Source organism: Mesocricetus auratus, unplaced genomic scaffold, assembly GCF_017639785.1.
Source record: "Mesocricetus auratus isolate SY011 unplaced genomic scaffold, BCM_Maur_2.0 Super-Scaffold_100015, whole genome shotgun sequence".
Taxonomy (NCBI): domain Eukaryota; kingdom Metazoa; phylum Chordata; class Mammalia; order Rodentia; family Cricetidae; genus Mesocricetus; species Mesocricetus auratus.
In genome coordinates, this window is record NW_024429198.1 from 8,872,437 (window position 1) to 8,891,783 (window position 19,347).

Here is a 19,347-nt window from a genome sequence, read left to right on the forward strand (position 1 = left end):
GCAAAAGTTTAGGTCTCTTAGCAGTCTAACTCTATTCAAGATTTTCCACAATGTGTTTGATTATCATTTAGAAGCATCATTTAACAGCCAGAGTCACAGGCACCGGTGATAACAGACATGCTAATTACAGAATCTCCTTACAGGCTTCACATGGAGGAGCTGGCTGACCTGGTAACTGTAGTAGGTAAGCATCCATGGTCCTGATTAACACTGCATGAAATGCTCCAGATAGCTTCTGCAGTAGTGGTTCTCAACCTTCCTAACGCTGTGACCCTTTAATACAGTTCCTCATGTTATTTCATTGTTACTTCATAAATTTAATTTTGCTACTGTCATAAACCATAATGTAAATCTGTGTTTTCCTATATTCTTAGGTGACCTTTATGAATGGGTTAGTGACCCATAAGTTGAGAACCTCTGTTCTAAAATACCTGCGGATGCACTCTCAAAGCAAAAGGAAACTGATGATTCTAAGCTGTTTCCTAGAAATATGTTCTGCGGACTATACAGAAGGAAAGAGTTCTCTGGTCCTGTGACTTGGGAAATAATTAATCTGCCTCCTTCTTGGAGTCACCTACTAACATACGAGTGGCAATGAGGGTCTGAATTTCAGACTTTATGTGGCATGATGTTGTATAACATGACTTTCTGGGGCTTTAGTGTTCAACGCAATCCTTTCTGGGTATGACCTGTGACAGCCTTCCCAGAAAGTTTCTTTTGTAATCCTGAGTATCTTATCTGTCACTGTAGAGGCAGGAAACCCAAAGTTCCAATTTATGTAGTGTTTCAAAATCACACCCAGCTCAAGTGAGAGTCAAAGATGAGACTCTGTCGGCATGAAGGTGCCCTGTAGAATATCTGGTACAATGTCTCATTTCTGGAGCTAGAGAGACTGTGACCACTGCCACACAGCTACACTGAGTTAATCGCTGAATTTGAGAATGAGAATATTATTCATACAATTAGTAGCTTTGAAAGCAATTTGGCAGAAATAATGGAAGATAAAATGCGAACAGGGAGGAAATTGCTTAGAAGTGAGACAAATGCAGTAAGAAATGTAAAACAAGAGCGCTCTATGATTTGTGTAATGTGATGTGCCAAGGAAACGCTGAAACCACCATGACACAGAAAGAGCCACTAGGGAAAAGTTAACTCTCCATTGACAGATTCTAATGACTGAAGAGAGCTCTTCAAAAGTCATTTTATTAACTCATGAGCAAAGCAAGCACTACTGCTGCCCTTCGGATGCATGCTCTTGGGCCGCTGTGGTCGGCAGCCATGGTTGGCAGCCGGGTGCCACATGTGGGCTATGTATCTGAGTCCTAAGTACAGGTCACGTTCACTGTGTCCCTCACCAGGTGTAAGACCACAACAGAGTCAATTAAGCTACCAAGCCAGGCCCCTCATCAGTAAAATGAGGATAATAAGAGCTGCAGGACAAGTGGCTGTGAAGAACTAATTAGAGACCATATACAAATACCTCATTAATTGCCACATAAACATGCAATAAAACACGGTATGTGTTTTATGAATTATAAAGAGCCATCTAAATAGAAAATATTCTACGAGCATGACCATCAGCTGTGGATTTGTCATCAGCATCTTTTTGCTCTTCTGACTTTGAGAACTTTGTGTGAGGACCGTGGAAACCTAATTTTGTAAATACTTCCTATCTATGAGGTAAAATCCGTTGGGAAAAGGCAGTATTCTTCTACCTGGTGGCAACTGCTGTCTTTACACGTGATTTATTCTATTCTTTATTCCACTAGATTATAGACTCTCCTTGGCTGCTTCTTTCATCATCTTCAATGCGTAATTGTTGCCCACTTAGTTGGCGAATACCACATCCGGTCACAAGATTTATTCAGGTAAAAGTAATCAGAAACTTACTTTTAGCTGTCAGAAGCGACCATTTCCATGAATTATGCTACAAACACCTGAGACGATAGAGAGGCAGAGGGGAGATGCCAGAAAGTGTGAACAGGGACTATGATGCAGATTGCCATTCTGATTTATCAATATTTGAAAACCAGAAGGAAAATGCATCTCCTTACTCAGGCTTGGACTGATAATAAAACAATTTAACCTCCTCCCTCCTCTCAGTCCCCAACATGAGCTTTCTGGCTCTGCCAGTGCAAGTGCAGGCAGCAAAAACTCCCATCAGCCCCTCATCTCTCCTCACTCTCCTCCTTTCCACTGAACACCCCTGGGGCCAGCTCTTTTCTCTATTCTCGGGAAAGAAAGAAAACAGAAGACGCCAGTGCTTGGGAGAGCACTGGCAACAAGCAGACATTAGGGGTTTATTGAGCACTTAGATTTTAATTGGATTTTTTCTTTTGTGATGTCATTTTTCATGGCCACTGGAAGAGACAGAAGTTAAACAACAACAAATAAAAGGTTGTAGGTTGCCCAAGGCATATTTTTACTAATTTCAGCTTAATGTGTCTGTTCCATTAAGTTTAATCATCTGGTTCACTTTTAACGTTTCACCATCAAGTAAGAATTAGCCACTTCCCTGGAGAAGTCTCATCTCACCTGTGGTGGTGGGCAGGGTTTCTCACTACTGTATCTATAACACTTTCAATCAGACAACGCTCTGATAACATTTCTCTGCTAATTTTAAAACAATAACAACAGCAACAACAACAACAAATGCAGTGTCTTGGAAGACAGATATAGGGACCTCTGTTGCATGGCCCCATGGAGGCTGCCACCAGGCAGTGGCAGCATCTTTGCCTGAGGGGCTGTCCCTGGGAATATAACATCCTTTCATCAGCCACATGTACCAACTTGCAGCTTAATTTTGAATTAAACTCAAGGGCATGACATTAATTGTATAGATTTTTAGTAGTCTGTGAAGACAGCTAATGCTGCTATATTACTCCCATTCCTATGAGTCACTTAGTGAATCTCTGAGTCAGTGTCCAAAGTTGGCTCTTCTCAGAGCACTCACTGAAGAAGTGGAAAACAGAGTCTAAGATTCCCTAGACGGCACACATAAGCTTACAACAGTCAGAAGGGAGTTTATGGAAGGGAATATGTGACAGTTGGCTGAAACAAGACTGGATAGTGGCTAGTATGTTTATACAAAGTAGGAAGAATGTAGTATGGCCTTTTAAGAAAGGAATGGTTGCTCACCTGAGATGTCCTAGGACAACTGGAGAACAACAGAAAACAGATGCTGCCCGTTGAGACTGGGGTAGAAAGCAGTAGCTAATGTAGAGAGTGAACATCACCTCTGTGGTCAGCAGAATAAACATCACTTGACATTTGATCTCATCCAAAAGGCTGAGAAGTCATGAACATCATTTTGAACTAGGAAATGAGTCTATCATCAACTTATGCCAAAAATAAGGCTTATTTGGTATTACTATACCTGTTTGTATATATTTAGACATCTTCCTATATAATGCACTGTGGTAGTTTGACTGAAAATGGCCCCCATAGGCTTTTATATTTGAATGCTTGGCCCGCAGTTGATGGAACTGTTTTTGGGAAATATTAGGAAGCATGGACTTGTTGGAGGAGGTATGTCACTGGGCTTTAAGGTTTCAAAAGCACATGCCAGGCCCAGTCTCTCTCTCTCTCTCTCTCTCTCTCTCTCTCTCTCTCTCTCTCTCTCTCTCTCTGAGTTGAGTGGCTGTGGATCACATGTAACTCTCAGCTACTGTTCTAGCCTGTCTTCTTTCTTCCTTTGTTCCCCAGCATTGTCGTCATGGACCTACCCTCTGAAACTGTAAGACCCTAGTTAGATGCTTCCCTTTGTAAGCTGTCTTGGCCATGGTGTTTTATCATAGCAATAGAAAAGTAACCACAAAGTAAATTTAATATAGTGAAGGCTGGGGAGACTTGACAGGTAGATTTTACTTTAGAAAGGAACTGAACCATGCAGGATGGCAAGTCACAAAAAATAATTCTATTTTAGTGATTATAGGATTGGGTAAATTTACTACATGAGTGTTAATGATTTTACATGAGTTAACTCATTTATATCTGATAATTATTTAACAAATAACAAAATTGAGACTAGCATAATTGTGGCAGGGTGTTAATTGTTCTTCAAACTGCTGTTAACGTTGCAATTCTGTAACAAACTAACTGAGATAAGCTTATAAAGAGGGAGGGTTTATTTTCTCCAATGGTTTCAGAGGTGTCAGTCCATAATTGCTTGTCTTTATTGCTTTGGATCTGTGGCAAGCAAACAGAAGAAGCTGCTCAATTCCTAGTTGTTAGGAAGCAAAGCGGATGAGGAGAAGCAGCCCTTCCAAATGTAGGCTGGTTGTCAACAATCTGAGTAACTTAAACTGCACCTCATTTCATAAAGCTTCTACCCACAGGCTGGCCACCAAGCTTTTAACAAAGTGTCCTGCCCTTTGTGTGTGGTGTAATGCTACCTACAAACATTTTGGGCCCATTCCTGGCTATTCTAGGATGCACATTGACTGTAAGCTGCAGGGCAGGCAGGACTACTTAAATAACCTGGGCCTTTGGGAGACAGTTATGATCCAAACCATAGCCCCGTCTTCTGGCTCTTTCATAGTTAGCAGTTCTGGCTGGCACATGGTGGGTTAGCCTTTGATCACCTTTTCATAATGTAATACACGTGCATGTAATTGTCAACACCCACGGCTTAAGAGAAACTGGCTTATTGAAGAATCTTCCTCCCAGGCTGAACCTGGTTCCCAGAGCTGATGAGGACAGAGCCTGAGGGGACAGTGGAGCACAACAGGGTGGGGCCTGGGTTTCAGAGTCGTCTCTTACCAGACCAGCAACTAATATGATGTATAAAAGTATCTTAACTACAGCCATGGTATTTCTGCTTTTTTTCTTTTTAAAATCTGTTGCTATCACAGGGATTTTCTCCTTATATTGTCTCACTGTTCCTCAAAGTGGGCAAGAGTGTGACCTGGGACCTAGCTAGAACTACAAATGCCGTGCCTAGAATCAGGAAGTCTCAGGGGTGTCCTCCTGCAACTTGTGTTTTAGGAAGCCCTCTAATGGATCCACTTAAAAAAAGATTTATTTTTATTTTTAATGGTGTGTGTGTGTGTGTGTGTGTGTGTGTATGTTTGTGTGTGTGTGTATCTGTATCTGAGTATTTGTATGTGGGTGCTGGTGCCCAAGGAGGCCAAGAGTGTCAGGTCCCTTGAAATTGAAGTTATAGGAAGTTGTGAGCTGTCCAATGTGGGTGCTGGGAATGGAACACAGGGGAGCCATCTTTCTAGTCTTATTTATTTGTTTTAATCTTCCTTGTGCATACTGACCAAGAAACATTTCTGGTTATGATCAATGTATCATGTTAAAATGTAGTTAAACTTTTATAAAGTTGCCCAGAATTCCATTTGTTAGGTCATGTTTACAAAATCTAAATGAGGGTTTTTATGTGTTGCATGTGTGTAAGAATTTAAAACAGACAGAGATTTTAAAACAAACTTGTCATTAATTAATTAACCTCATACAGAATTTTTCACTATGTCCCCAGATTGGTGCACATTCAGGTAAAATGGTGGGGGAAGGTACATGAAAACTTAAAAGTTAAACAAATGTATTCAGAGTGATTACTGCCATAGCCAAATCCTGTATTTATCTCTATTCCCCCCATTTGAAAGTATTTCTGAAACTAGGCAAGGACAGCTACATTTTAATTTAACTATTTAGTGAACGCTTGTCTGTATTTGAGTAGACATTGCAGTAAGGACTAGAAGAAACCCTCTGACTAACTCTGATGACCACTGAGGTCTGACCATTGTCTTAACCAGTACAATCACAATGGCGGAAGGGATGGCCTCGCATGAAAGAAAGCAATGGGAGTAAATTCATGCTACTTACTCATCTTGCAACCTTGGGAAACTTAGTTAAATTCTCAAAGACCATTTCTTCATTCACAATAGGAATAATAATGATATTTCATTTACAAGTAGGCTGCTCTTAAAACTACTAAAATAATGCATGCAAATCTTAGATGAAGGATCTAGCTTAGAGAAAGTTTTCTGTAAGTTACTACAGTGTTTGTAAATGTGAAAGGACTCAGAAGGTGGATTTTTTTGAAATTGGAAAGATTTGGGTTTGAGTTTTGACTTTCCTATTAATTAGCAAATTAATTAAGCTATGCTAGACTCCATCTGTCCCCTGCAACAGTTTTCATAATAATTAACCTTGCCAGCTATTCTTCTCCTAATGGTCCCTTAAATGCTGGGGGCTTTGGGCATGTTTCTCAGGTCCTTCCCTTCTATATTTCATGGATTATCTCTAAGTGAGGTCATCTTTTTGCTTGTTTGTTTTTTTTATGCATGAAACTACTACATATGAGCCACTGCCATCAATGCCCAGAGTGTCTGACCATTTCAAGGATGAGATTATTTCAAGGATGTATCTACCTTCTGGGCAAATCTCTTAGCCCAGTTATATTCAGTACATCCCAGCTGACCTCATCACCAAGCCCACAAATACTTCCCTACTCCTGTGTGTCTCATATCTGTAAAGACCACCAGAGATCATCCTGGAATAATGCACTTGACAATAACTCGGCTGCGTTCCTACCTCTTGCACATATCCTGACTCAAGTATTCCATGTTTCCACCACCATTTCTCTTTGATATACTTCTGTTCTGTAAACACACACACACACACACACACACACACACACACACTTTCTTCTCTCTATTTGCCTGTCACTAGACCAACTTTACAATGGCATCAACATGGAAGATGCCACTATTCTACTTAAATCCTGTTTCCTTGGGACAAAGCCCTTTACGTGGCGGTGTTTTCTTCTCTTCTTAGCTTCATTTGCCTCCATCCTCTCTGAATAAGGCTTTGTTCTCACCACACTCTACTTCATGTGGTTTTTGAGAACATATTTGTCTCTGTATTAGATAAGTCTTTCCCCAGGATGGTCCCCCTTGCCATAAATCCATTTTAGAATCTTTAAGTGGTTAATTCAACTCATGTGCCAGGACGGCTTAATCTTCTCTTTCCAAGGAAGTCTTCCTTATGTTGCTAGTCTAAGATTCTTCTCCTACATACTCTTAACATAATTCCCACTGAATCATCAGTATATTCTTTTTTTTAATTATAGCTATTTTCATTTTATAGCTGTTTTCTTAACTAGATCACATGTCATGGAAAAAAAGTACGAAATCTGTCAGTTCCTTCACTTCAGTAGCTCAGGATCCAACATACTGGCACATGATATATCCTCAATAAGTGATGGTTGCAAGCAGCATAGTGACTGTTGTAAAGGTCATCTTGGATTAGACTTCTATGATCAATGGAGGTTGTGGCACATAACAGACAGTTAACAAATCTTCGTGCCCCCATCTGGTTTCTTTTTGACTTTAGGAGAACTCTGGATATCAAGAATATGTACACACTCCCAAAGTTGCTGGATACTTCAGCAATTACTATCATATACTAGGCATGTGGTCTTAGCTGAGCAGTGCAAAGGAATAATTCAAGATGCTGCCTTGGATCTGAATAGTTTCCTTCAATAATCAAGTAAACCTCAATAAAATATCAAATAAAAAAGATAAAAACCCCACCTTTCTTTGTATTTGTTGACAGGTACAGAGCAGTTATAAATGCATTGAGATCCCTGATCATGATAAATAGATTTGGTGTTAATCAGAGGTCACCTGTCAGTGGTGAGGATGAAACCCTATTTAGTGAATTTTTTTAAGTACCACCCTGTTGTAGAAGGGAATAGAAAGTGATCCAATTCACAGATACATTGCCCCGTCATAAACTAATTTAATACTGTCAACCAAGTGCATTTGAAAACATTTATTGGCCTAGAGGGTTGCATTGGGCAATACATAAAATCATCTCATACATGATTTTTATAAACTCACAATTTAGGTTTGGGAACACTGACTCATAGGTAAAAGACAGGGGATAAAAGCAGAAATAAGATACTTGCGACCCACTATTATTAGTTAGGAATGACAAGGTAGCAGAGAACCTATAAATAGGGAGTGTGGGACCAGAGAATGCATAAACCCTTTGATGGCTTAGGAAGGCATCTTGGAGAAGCTTAGGTTACTGATGGGAGGAAAATGACTTCACTATCATGTGAGTGCATGGCATGGTTTTAGGGCTGAGTGTGGGAGACAATCAGAGGCGGTGTTGCATATGTGCTTGCAGTAATAAAACCCATAAAGTCAGCAAAAATAGTAACACTCCTTCTCTTGTGTTTCATGGTCACATTCTTTCTCACACTGCATTCAGGTGTACCAGGGATGTGGCACCTTTATTGTTTTTTTATAGCTTATCCCTCAAGCTTTAGTCCCATTGAATGCTAGGAACTCAATATAGGTTAAGCATCGAGTCAAAAATTTGATGCAATACAATAACATCTGCTTGATTCAATGGTACAGTCTCCTTGGATAACTTGACTTTCTGCCTTTCCTCTTCTAGTTCTTTTAAACATTTCTTTTTTATTTTAAAAGCATTTCTGTTTGTTTTATGTGGGAGTCTTTTGATGGCATATGCATATGTGCATCATATGTGTGCCTAGGGCTGCTGAGGGACCGAAGAGAGCACCTAATCCCCTGGAACTGAAGTTACAGGCCACTGGGAACTGCCCCACGAGGGTACCCAAGCTTGGGTCCTCTGGAAGAGCAGCTGGCACTCTCCACTTAGACATTTACTTTTAGATATGTGAAGCAATCTCTGAGAGAATCTAGAAAATCTTTTCTGACAAAACTTAGGATGGAGCTGCCTGCATATCCTGTGTTTCTTTCCTGACCTGAACAAAAATGTGTTTGCTATATAATTTTAATAATAGAATTAGCTTCCGGGACAGTGGGAATAGTTTACTTTCAAAATATTATCTAGTATGACCCATCCTTTGCAATAGTTCTGGCTGCGATTTTGGAAAATGATATTAAGTTCATACTATAGCGGTACTTTTGAGGGTTTTGCTAATTTTTTTTTACCCTGTGGATCTTTATATTTGGTTGTATGGACATTCACTGAGGACATCACTGTGTCAAGTGACATTTTAAGTGCTGAATTGCAAAGAGTCTACTTCCTTATTTCTCAAATCAACACTATTGTCAATTTGCTCTCCATAGCAAAATGTTTGGGGTTGCATAATTGTCCACAAATGATGCTTAATAGTGGATCCTTGGTTCTTACCCCTGTCCTCCAGTCCCCAGTAGTACCTTCTCAAGTTATGATAACCAAAAATATCTTCAGGTACCTAACCAAAGGTTCCCCAGAAGCATAAATCTGAGATTATCTATCTATCTATCTATCTATCTATCTATCTATCGATCTATCTATCGATCTATCTATCCATCCATCATCATCTACCCTATCTATCTATCTATCTATCTATCTATCTATCTATCTATCTATCTATCTATCTATCTATCTATCTACCTACCCATCTATCATCACCTATCGAATCTATCTATCTATCTTTTTTTTTTTTGGTTTTTCGAGACAGGGTTTCTCTGTATTGTTTTGGAGGCTTTCCTGGAACTGGCTCTGTAGACCAGGCTGGCCTCGAGCTCACAGAGATCCACCTGCCTCTGTCTCCCGAGTGCTGGGATTAAAGGCATGCGCCACCAATGCCCGGCTCTATTTATCTTAATATACTGATCTTTCATCTATTGATCTATCGTTCTATCCATTTATCTATTCTTCCATCAATCTATCATCTATTGTCATCTATAGATCTATCTGTCTTTCTATCCTTCCAAATTTCTTCTCAATGTGTACCTTGTAAATTCCAATACACCAAAACAATACAATAAAGTGCTCTGCATTGGCTGAGGTTCTGCATGACCCCACCCAAGTCAATCTTTTATCTTCTGTTAGATTTAATAACTACTGAAACAGGTCTTGTGTTATGTGGAAGAGGATTTCTGACAAAGTGCTGAAAGCAAAAGAATTTTAAGTCAAGGTGGGAGAAATTTATTAATTCCCTTGACATTTATCTTTTACACTCAGTACCTTGAATTTAACGTCGAAAGAACCAAGCAATTTTAAATGAACAAAACTTTAGTGTTATGATAGTGTGGTAGGCAGGATATTGGTCTTCCTTCTTCTAATTCCCAGAACCCATCACCTGTTTCTCTGTGTAGCAAAAGTACTTTGTGTGTGTGACTAAGATAAGGATCCTAAGATGGAGGGGTGTACCAAGGTGAGCATAGAGTGAAAAAGAGTCCTGGGGAGGAAAGGGAAGAAAGTAAAAGGAAATTCCATGAAGTCAGAGGGGCAAATACTAAGTATGCTCTTGACTTTGAAGATGAATGAGGGAGCTATAAACAAAGAAATTCAAGGTCCAGAAGTGGCAGGAAAAAAAGATTCTCTCCGGGACCCTCCAGAAGGGTCCTAGTTTGGCTGGGAACCTATTGTGTAGCCCATGCTGGCCTCTAACTCATGGCAGTCCTTCTGCTTCTGCTAAGATTACAGATGTGAGCTACCATTCCTATCTCCAGAGGCACATCGCTGAGCATCATTACTCAGATATCTGACCTCTAAGACTGCAAGGGAATACCACTGTGCAGCTCAAAGTCACCAAGTTTGTGGCAATTCGTAACAGCAGCAATAAAAACCAAGAAAAGAATTCCCTATTTTTGGAATTCATAGTGAGCTAAACTGTACAAAGTGCTTTAAACATCCTTGTGAAAGAGGGTGGAAACCTAGCCCTCACTGATTGCTTGCCGTGTGTCAGGCATAGTAGAGACCCTTTGGGTGTTGTATCATTTAATTGTATTGCTCCCAGGAGATAACCTTTCTTTCTCCCTCCCTCCCTCCCTCCCTCCCTCCCTCCCTCCCTCCCTCCCTCCCTCCCTCCCTCCCTCCTCCCACCCTCTTATTCAGAATTGGTAACTGAGGTCAGAGGGGTTAAGTGATTCACTTAGAGTCACAGGGAGAGCCAGGAATGCTACCAACACATGAGCGCCTGTCTCTGAAGACTATGATTGTTTTCATGAGCACATATTGCCAAAGTAGCACCCACAATGACTGCATACATTCGGGATTCATTTAATATCTTAGGCCCCAGGCTAAGTGATTTGTAAATTTTATTGGCATAAATGATACAAACTGTAATAGATGTTATTGTTCATTTGGGATTTATCAATTAAACAAATGCCTGTTTGGTTTATTAACCACATGAAGTTATTTTCCAAAAAAGGCATTGTTTATTGCTTTTTGCTCGGCTCCTGAAGTCAAGGTCTTTCTTGTCTTGGCAGACTGTGACATTAGTCTCAGCTCCTGCTTAGTCTAACATTTTCATTTTCAAAAGCCAGTGGTAAATCATGCTGCGAGCCAGATACCCAGTCAAAAATTGATTTAGTAAGGCACTGTACCTCACCAGCTATAATCCTATCTTTTGGCCTCAGAGTATAATCTCTTCAGTCATTTGCCAAATCTAAGGATACACATGCATGTACACACACACACACACACACACACACACACACACACACTGATCTCTATTTTTCTTTCTCTCTGACACACATGCCTTATAGGAAAATATAAATAGATAAAATACAGATACTTGAAACTAATGGACTTTCCCTAAAATGCATTGTTCTTGAAAGGCACAGAGTAAGTTGGATATTATATTCTTCTTTGCCGACCCTGGCTTAGTACCTAAAACGCTAAGCTCTGTCTTTATAAAAGCAGTAGTTTGCCGGAGGGAGGGATCATTTCTTCCTCAAATTCATAGCTCTCAAGCATCCTGAATGTGCTCAATAAATGCTGTTTAAATTGAATTTCACAACCTGCTGGTGAAGTCAAGGAGGTAATGTGGGGGGGCAGTTCTAGGAAGAAGGATTCTGAGCTCACTCTTAAGTTTTCTTGCTATGAACAAGCTGTGAGTCCTGCCCCCTTCAAGGGTACTAACCATAAAAGATCAGTGAAGAAACCACTGGTCCTGTCCGATAGCAGCGCTGTCAGGTCTACTGTGTTGCTGGTGTCCTGAATGTGAATGCTTTTCTCATTGGTTTCCAACTTCTCAGCGTTTGTGCTATTATTGCTTTGCTTGCCACACGTGGACAATAGTGTTTAGTATGCTACTATCTCCTCCCACATGTGAAATAAGCAGAGAGCGTTATTATATGTGTCTCTGTGATAACACATGGATTCTGGCCCCAGTGTTAGTGTTTCATTGGTGACAACCTGTGGTCACCTGAGATCCCAACTCCTCACACATAAAATACTGAATCATTCTCAGCTGAATAAGTGTTGACATGGGGCACTTTCATGTGCTCACACATAAAAGTAGTTCTCAAACTTGAGCCTTGTACCAGCAGAGGAACTATTCTCTTTGTTACAGTTTTCCTGCAATGAAGCTCTGCTCACAAACAATCCTGATGCCTCCTAACCTGTCATGGGATAATCTCTCTTCTGTTGCATTCTCTTTTCTGGTTCTTTCCATCTAGCACCTGCCCCTTCTTTAGGTGTTACTTGACAGTTTGCACAGCAGTCAAAACTGTGGCTGTCACACCTCCATTTTACAACTCAAGCAAGTAATAGCTAGAACCTTGACAAGGCTAAACCGGAATAGAGTACTGCCATTCAAGTTTGCTGACATCATTTAATTTTCTTTGCTTGATTTAAAAACTCTTTTACTGTAGAAGGCAGGCGGAAAGCAATCATCAAGATCATAGCTTTATTCCAATATGAATAGCCAGTCCCCCTCCCCCTTTATATAGTTGGAAAAATAGCTAGAACATGCTCTATACAAGCATGGAAAGAGTGATGTGCTTTATCTGGGTTTTAGAGGGGAAGCTGGCTTTCTACAGGATATATAATTGATTGTCTCTCATCTCTGCCACTGTCATGGTTACCATTACCACTACTGCCTCCATCACTTTTATCATTGTAAATACCGCCACCGCCACCACCACCGTTGTCACTGCTGCCCAAACCAAACCAAACCAAACCAAACCAAACCAAACCAATCCAAACTGAGGCTATATTAAGAAAGGAAATGAGCCAGGTCCTTACATTTTACAACATATGATCTATATTGATGCTTTAAATCATTGTATTTAAAGGCAATTGTTTTCTTTGCAAGTCTTCCTTTCTGTTCTCTTGTAATTGTACTTACAGTGGAAGAATGGTGTAAGATGTGGCTACCTAGAAACAATTATTTTTTCCTGTGAGAACTCTACATAGATTCGTTACAAGATGCAACTGGTGCTAGTTGTGTAGATATTTTCTGTCCCTACATTGCTCTCCACAGCTGACATATCTTTTTGGTGAAATATTGCCATCGGCATTGTTAGGTCCTCCACGAGTTCTCTGATAATGTCTCTTAAATTGTCTGCACAAAGCAGCTCCTTAGGATTCTGTGTATGTGCGTGTGTGGGCGTGTCTTTATGCATGTGGAAGCCATAGGATAATCTTGAGTGTCATTCTTTAGGCACCATCCACCTGTGTGTGTGTGTGTGTGTGTGTGTGTGTGATACATATGCATGCCTATGTGTGAGGCAGAGAGTGTCTTGCTCCATTACTCTCCACATAGCTTTATCCCTTGAGATAGGGTCTCTCAGTGAACTGGCTCTAGCTGACTGGGTGGGAAGCTCCAGAGTTTCAACAGTCTCTGACCCCTCCCAATACTGGGGTTGCAGGCACATGCTGATGCCTGACTTTTATGTGGAAGCTGAGATCTGAATGGAGGTCATCCTGTTTATGCATTGAGGGCTCTTACTGAGCCATCTCCCCCGCCCCACCTTATGTTTTTGAGACAGTCTCTGCCTGGCTAATAAGTCTTAAGGATCTATGTAGTGAGAGATCTAACTATGCATCTGTGGCACTGACCATGCCCGCTTGATCGTGGTCACAGGTGCGTATGTGAGCGTGCGGGATTTGGTCTGGGGTTCTGGGACAGGCTTGCTCTCTTGCTTCTGGTAGGGTCACAGCGAACATCCTGGGAGGATTCTTAGAGCTGGAACCTGTGGTGGTCACTTGCCTCTTGTGTAAGTGCATTCTCCCTGAATAAACTTCATTTAACCTGTACTGAGTCTAGTGAGTCTTGATTCCCATGCAACATCTGGTGTCATGGCATCTCCCATCAGATCTGTCTGTCTATGCCTTCTCAGAGTGAGGATGACCAGCAGGTGCCATGCTTGGCTTGGATTTTCCCTTCTCAAACTTGGGCAGTCCTCAAGCTTGTAAGGCAAGCACTTTACTTACTAAGCCGTCTCTCCAACCTGCTTCTTAGGAATTCTAAGAATAACAAGTTTTATTCCTACTCTGACTTTCTCTGGTCCTGTTTCCAACTTTCTTCTAATAAGACCTTAAATATTGTCCAAGTTTTATTTGTTAGCCTTAAAGGAACTGACTTGTATGACACAGTATTATTTGTTCTATACTCATGTGTTATTTATCTAGTATATGCACATCTAACTCTGCAGCTTTTGATCTTCCTGGTTTATACAGAGGGAGGCCAAGATTTCTCCTATGGTGTAAAAATATGTGTACTCTTCCGATGTGAAATACACAGAGGTAGTTTCCATTGAAAGAACATCCTGAAAATTTTTGGTTTATGTATTTATTATCTAATACTTCCTCAGGCTTCAAACTAATTTAGCCAGCTGTCAACCAAATAATACAAAGTAGTATAACTTTAGGCTCACCTCCATGAACTGGGAGGAGTGAGGGCAAAAGTCTAGCATCGGGTCGATAGTTCCTTCTACTGTGTCATGTACTTCATGTCAGCAGAACAGTGAGTGGATGGTAAATGTTCTCCATTCATGGACACACAGATGGTAACTATGAGAAGTGATAATCGTGTTAGTTACTTTGGTTATAGTAACCATTTCAGTGGATACATACATAAAATTTTCCTTTTGTATTCCATACACACACACACATACATAGTGATGTGCTTGAGTGTGTGTGCTTATGTGTTCGTGCTGCGGCATACGTGTGGAGGTCAGAGGGTGCCCTCAGTTGGCTTTGCTTGAGACGGGGTCTCATGTTTGTTACTGAGTATGCCAGGATAGCTGGCCTGTGGCCCTACAGAAAGTCTCCTGTCTCTGTTTTCCATTTATGTAGGAACACTGGCATTACAGACACACACACTACCCCATCTGGAGTCTTGGGGATCTGAACTCAGATCCCTACACTTGCACAGCAAGTGTTTTACTCCTGAGCAATCAACTTAGTCCTTTTATTCAGTTTTTAGTTGTCAATTATACTTCATTTAAGCTGGAAAAAATGGGAGGCAGTTTGCTTTTAAACAAAAATTTAAAGTTCCAATCATAATGCATGTTTAAGGAAGGCACTAAACCTATGGGAGGCAGTGTTGGCGATAATAAGGTGGATTTCTATCTTTGGGGGACACTGTAGTTTAATTCAACTAATATTTGACTTTCTCTGATGAACAGGTCTGTGTTCTCTGATGAACAGGTCTGTGCACCACCAGGAACAGAAAAATTAATAAGCCATTCAGTCTGAGGTTTTGCAGAGTTTACAAAGATATAAGTTTCAAAAGTATAAATTTAATATCTGAAATAAAATTGAAAGAGCAACCTGTGACTTAATAGAAAATGCTATTCCATAAATTTAAGGTCAGAGTTCACCTTACACAAGGCATCAATTATTTTGCTTTTCAGAAGGTGAAATATCGAGATAATTAAAAGATTAAATCAGCACTAACTTCTCACAATAAAACTCCGGTTCAATAATAAGTAGATTATAATATGTAAAAACTTAACTTATATTATTATGATTCAAGTATGGAAATCATTTTTGAGGGATCAGATGCCTTAAACATTTTATGGTAGTAAGAAAGAAGGCCTGGGTGCGTTTTAACATTTCATGACAACTGAAATGATGGAACTTAAAACTGTGGCAAAAACTGATAACTTTGGAATCAAATTATAATCAAATTATGGAGCAGGGTCTACAAAGTGAACCCCTTATTGTTGTCAGGCCCTTCTGTGGTGCTTTGGGGGTGACTCATTCTCCTGTATTAATCTCTCATCCATGCTCTGAAGGTGATTCAATAAACTCATTGTTTCTCCAAGTTGATTTTGGTGGAATCACACCGTGGTTTATTGTTGGTTCCCTATAAGGCCAGAGTATATGTTTATTTATGTCTCCTTGAAGAAAACATTCCCCCAAACAACTTCATGTTGCTATATGTACTTAGTGCTCGGGATTGCTGTTGGCATGTCTCATCTCTATTGCCTTTGCTGCTCGGATAGCAGCCTCTAGTCCATGATATTTGACCTCACAGGACAACACTGGGCATCACTACCTTTGTTTCTCCTTTGCCTTACTTTTTTTGCTCTTGGAAGGCAGGGATATTGATTTCCCCTTAAGTCATTATTAGTAAGAAGGACGTGCCTGGTCCTTTCTAATCTTTTCTGTGCTAAATTTATTTAATCCTCACCTCACTAACTTTGTTACTCCTGTCATTTAACAGCTGAGAGAGTAAGGGACCAGAAGGAGGTTAAATACCATGCCCTGTATTGCACACATAGCCAGCGATGCAGCTGGGCTCAACCACAGTCAGAGTACAGCATTAATACACACCGTCTAGTGAATGACTGAAATGGAATGAGGTTGAGTGCCTGAAAATAGTTCTCTCCTCAACTTTATTTTTAAAATGCTGCAGTGCAGTTTATCTTTTCAACTGCATCCTTACCTCTAATCAACACTCTTTCTTTCTTTCTTTCTTTCTTTTTCTTTCTTTCTTTCTTTCTTTCTTTCTTTCTTTCTTTCTTTCTTCTTTTTTGAGATGGGGTGGTACAGCATTAAATCCTGCATCTAAAGTAGCATTTTGGGAGTTTTGCCACACTCCCAATTGTGCTTACACCAACTCACATACAATACTTACTGATACACTTCACATATACACATATTTTAATATTCTTCAATCTATCTATATCTATACACCACACACACACACACACACACACAGGAAAATACTACTGAAATAACCTGCGTGTTCCCTGAAAAGACTTTTGTCCTATGTCTCTCCCCCTGTCCTTACTCTAGTCTATAATTTCAAATTTGATTCCCTATACTGACCTTTGAGAAAACCTGTTATATTTGCTTACTTATCAATAGTGGCAATGAAGGAGTTGGAGAAATGGCTCAGCAGATAAGAGCACTGACTATGCTTGCAGAGGACCTGGGTTCAACTCCCAGTACCCACATGGAGGCTCACAACTATCTATAATTTCAGTTTTGGGGATTCTGATGATCTTTTTTGACTACCACACATACTGCATGCACACAGTACACATACATGTTGGTAAAACACCCATGCACATAAAAATTAAAGACAGGTGAGCAATCTTACTCTATTATGGTAACATCTGCATTTCACCTCTGCTTTGGTGGCTGAGTTTTGAAGTAACCATGAAACTTTTACTATGTGAGTGAGAGTTATATTTCATTTAACAGTGGTTAGTCACAATATGAAATCTTACAAGAAGATGAAGTTTGCTACCAGCAGTATGTACCTACATGAAATGCACCAACCAATATGCACCTACACAAAAAACTGTCCTCTTCAAAGTTGCAGTGGCACACTGAAATCTAAGCATAGCCTCTATTGGAGAACAGCATCAAAAGGGACCCATCTCCTAAACCTGTTTATTTTTCAGTAAAAGGTGGTTGGGATGTACCTTTGACTAGAGAACTGAGGGTTCTCTCAATTTACAGTTCTGAGTAGACGTCATCTGACTAGAGCACACATTGGCTCTTCATGTCAATGGAAGTGAAGGAAACCAGTGTAACAAAGCAGTTGTTGAAGAATATACTGACGATTGATTACACTAGGAATTTAGTATTTGATTTTTGAAATGAAACTCACTCAAAAATAATAATTAGGGATTTTGGCTTGAAAAGAGATGTAAGCTGCACTGTTGGCATTCTGTATCCTGATGACGTCATCTAGTGCAGAGAGCCCAGTGTGAGGGGTAAAGTGAACTCAGATGCAAACCAAGTATTTTCATCTTGTAATAACAGTACCAAGTCAAGGCAACAGATAAGAAATAACTTCCCAGTGTTTACAAATAGAGAGCAGAGCATTTGCCTTATGAGCATGGGGGCATCTGTGACTGCCGATGACCTCCAGCTGTTTACTTAAGTTCCACAAGGGCAGAATAGCTACAGCAGACAGGATCTGAACTCTTAACTCTCTTTTATTCTCCTTGATCCCTTCATTCTGAACAGCAAATTGAATTCATGCAGGAAGCTCTAGAATTCCCCATCACAAGGGAACGGAAGTTGAAGGATTGGGGATTGCATCTCCATTTGATTTCTGTATGTTGCTCGGCTTGCTCTACAGCCAGCACAGCTGAACGGCTGCCTTTGGGTTCATGGTCAAGGTCAGATATTGAAAATTTTCTGCTCTCTACTTGAGCTGCCAAGCACAGAGGAGAGTTTAAAAGTCAGAGGACTGCTGTCATATAGGACAGTTTCTCCAAGTCAACTAGCAGATTGAAGCTTTTTAAAAATTTTGTTACTAGTGTGGAATCAGTTGCTGGACAGTGGAAACAAAATGCAGATGGCTGACAATACTGGCATCTGGGACGTGCCCCCATGAAACTTGAAGACCAATCAATGAATGAGTATATGCAGTCACTGTCTCTTAAATATACCAACGAGTTGAAATATAAAAATGTTAAATGACTGAGCATTAAATTTAAATGATGGAGAAGAAAGATGTGCCCAAGGCACTTGCCCTGAGTCAGAGAGGAAGGACTGTCACAGGCCATTGAACCAGAATAGAAGTTTAGAGGTTATCAAGGGAAAGAAAAGACCTTGAAAAAAATCACAGTGACCAGAAAGATCACTAATTGTGTCTAACTGTAAAATGCTGACATGCTGTAACTATTTTAAATATCACTGATGTGTTCTGGAAATGACAGTCAAGGAGGGATGGGCATTTGGATTTGCATAGCCCTTTAAAAAGTCATCTTTACAACAGTCCTCTCTCTGCACTTGGATTGTGCCCAGTTAGTTCCCAGGGTGGTACCAAATGGTAAGGCACATTCTTTTTTATTGTTATTTTTACTTTTAAAATTTATGCTTCAAAAATAGGCTGTGAAGTAGTAGACATACGGGACAGGAAAAGGAGAAATAATGTAATCCGTCGGTGATCTGGCAGTAGATTCTGCCTGCTAGCGTCCTAACGATGTGAGACCAGGGCCTGCAAAGCTCAGCTTCTCTGACCCTTGGCTGACCAGTGTGTAAAACAACAACAATAAATAGTGACTCTGTGTTAGTATATTGTACACACCAGCCTTATAGTCTGTTTCCAGATGCTGTAATAGAATGACTGAACCTGGGGGATTTATGAAGAGAAGTTTACTTGGCTTATAATCCCGGAGGATGGGAAAAGCCAAGAAAAGACCAGAG

At 40.3% G+C, this 19,347-nt stretch overlaps 1 protein-coding gene across 3 annotated transcripts in view; it reads right to left on the reverse strand.

The window, feature by feature from the left end:
* The window catches only part of Cdh6 (cadherin 6), a 134,503-nt gene that overhangs the window by 35,299 nt on the left and 79,857 nt on the right, over positions 1 to 19,347 (reverse strand). The gene's annotated exons all lie outside the window — the stretch shown is intronic.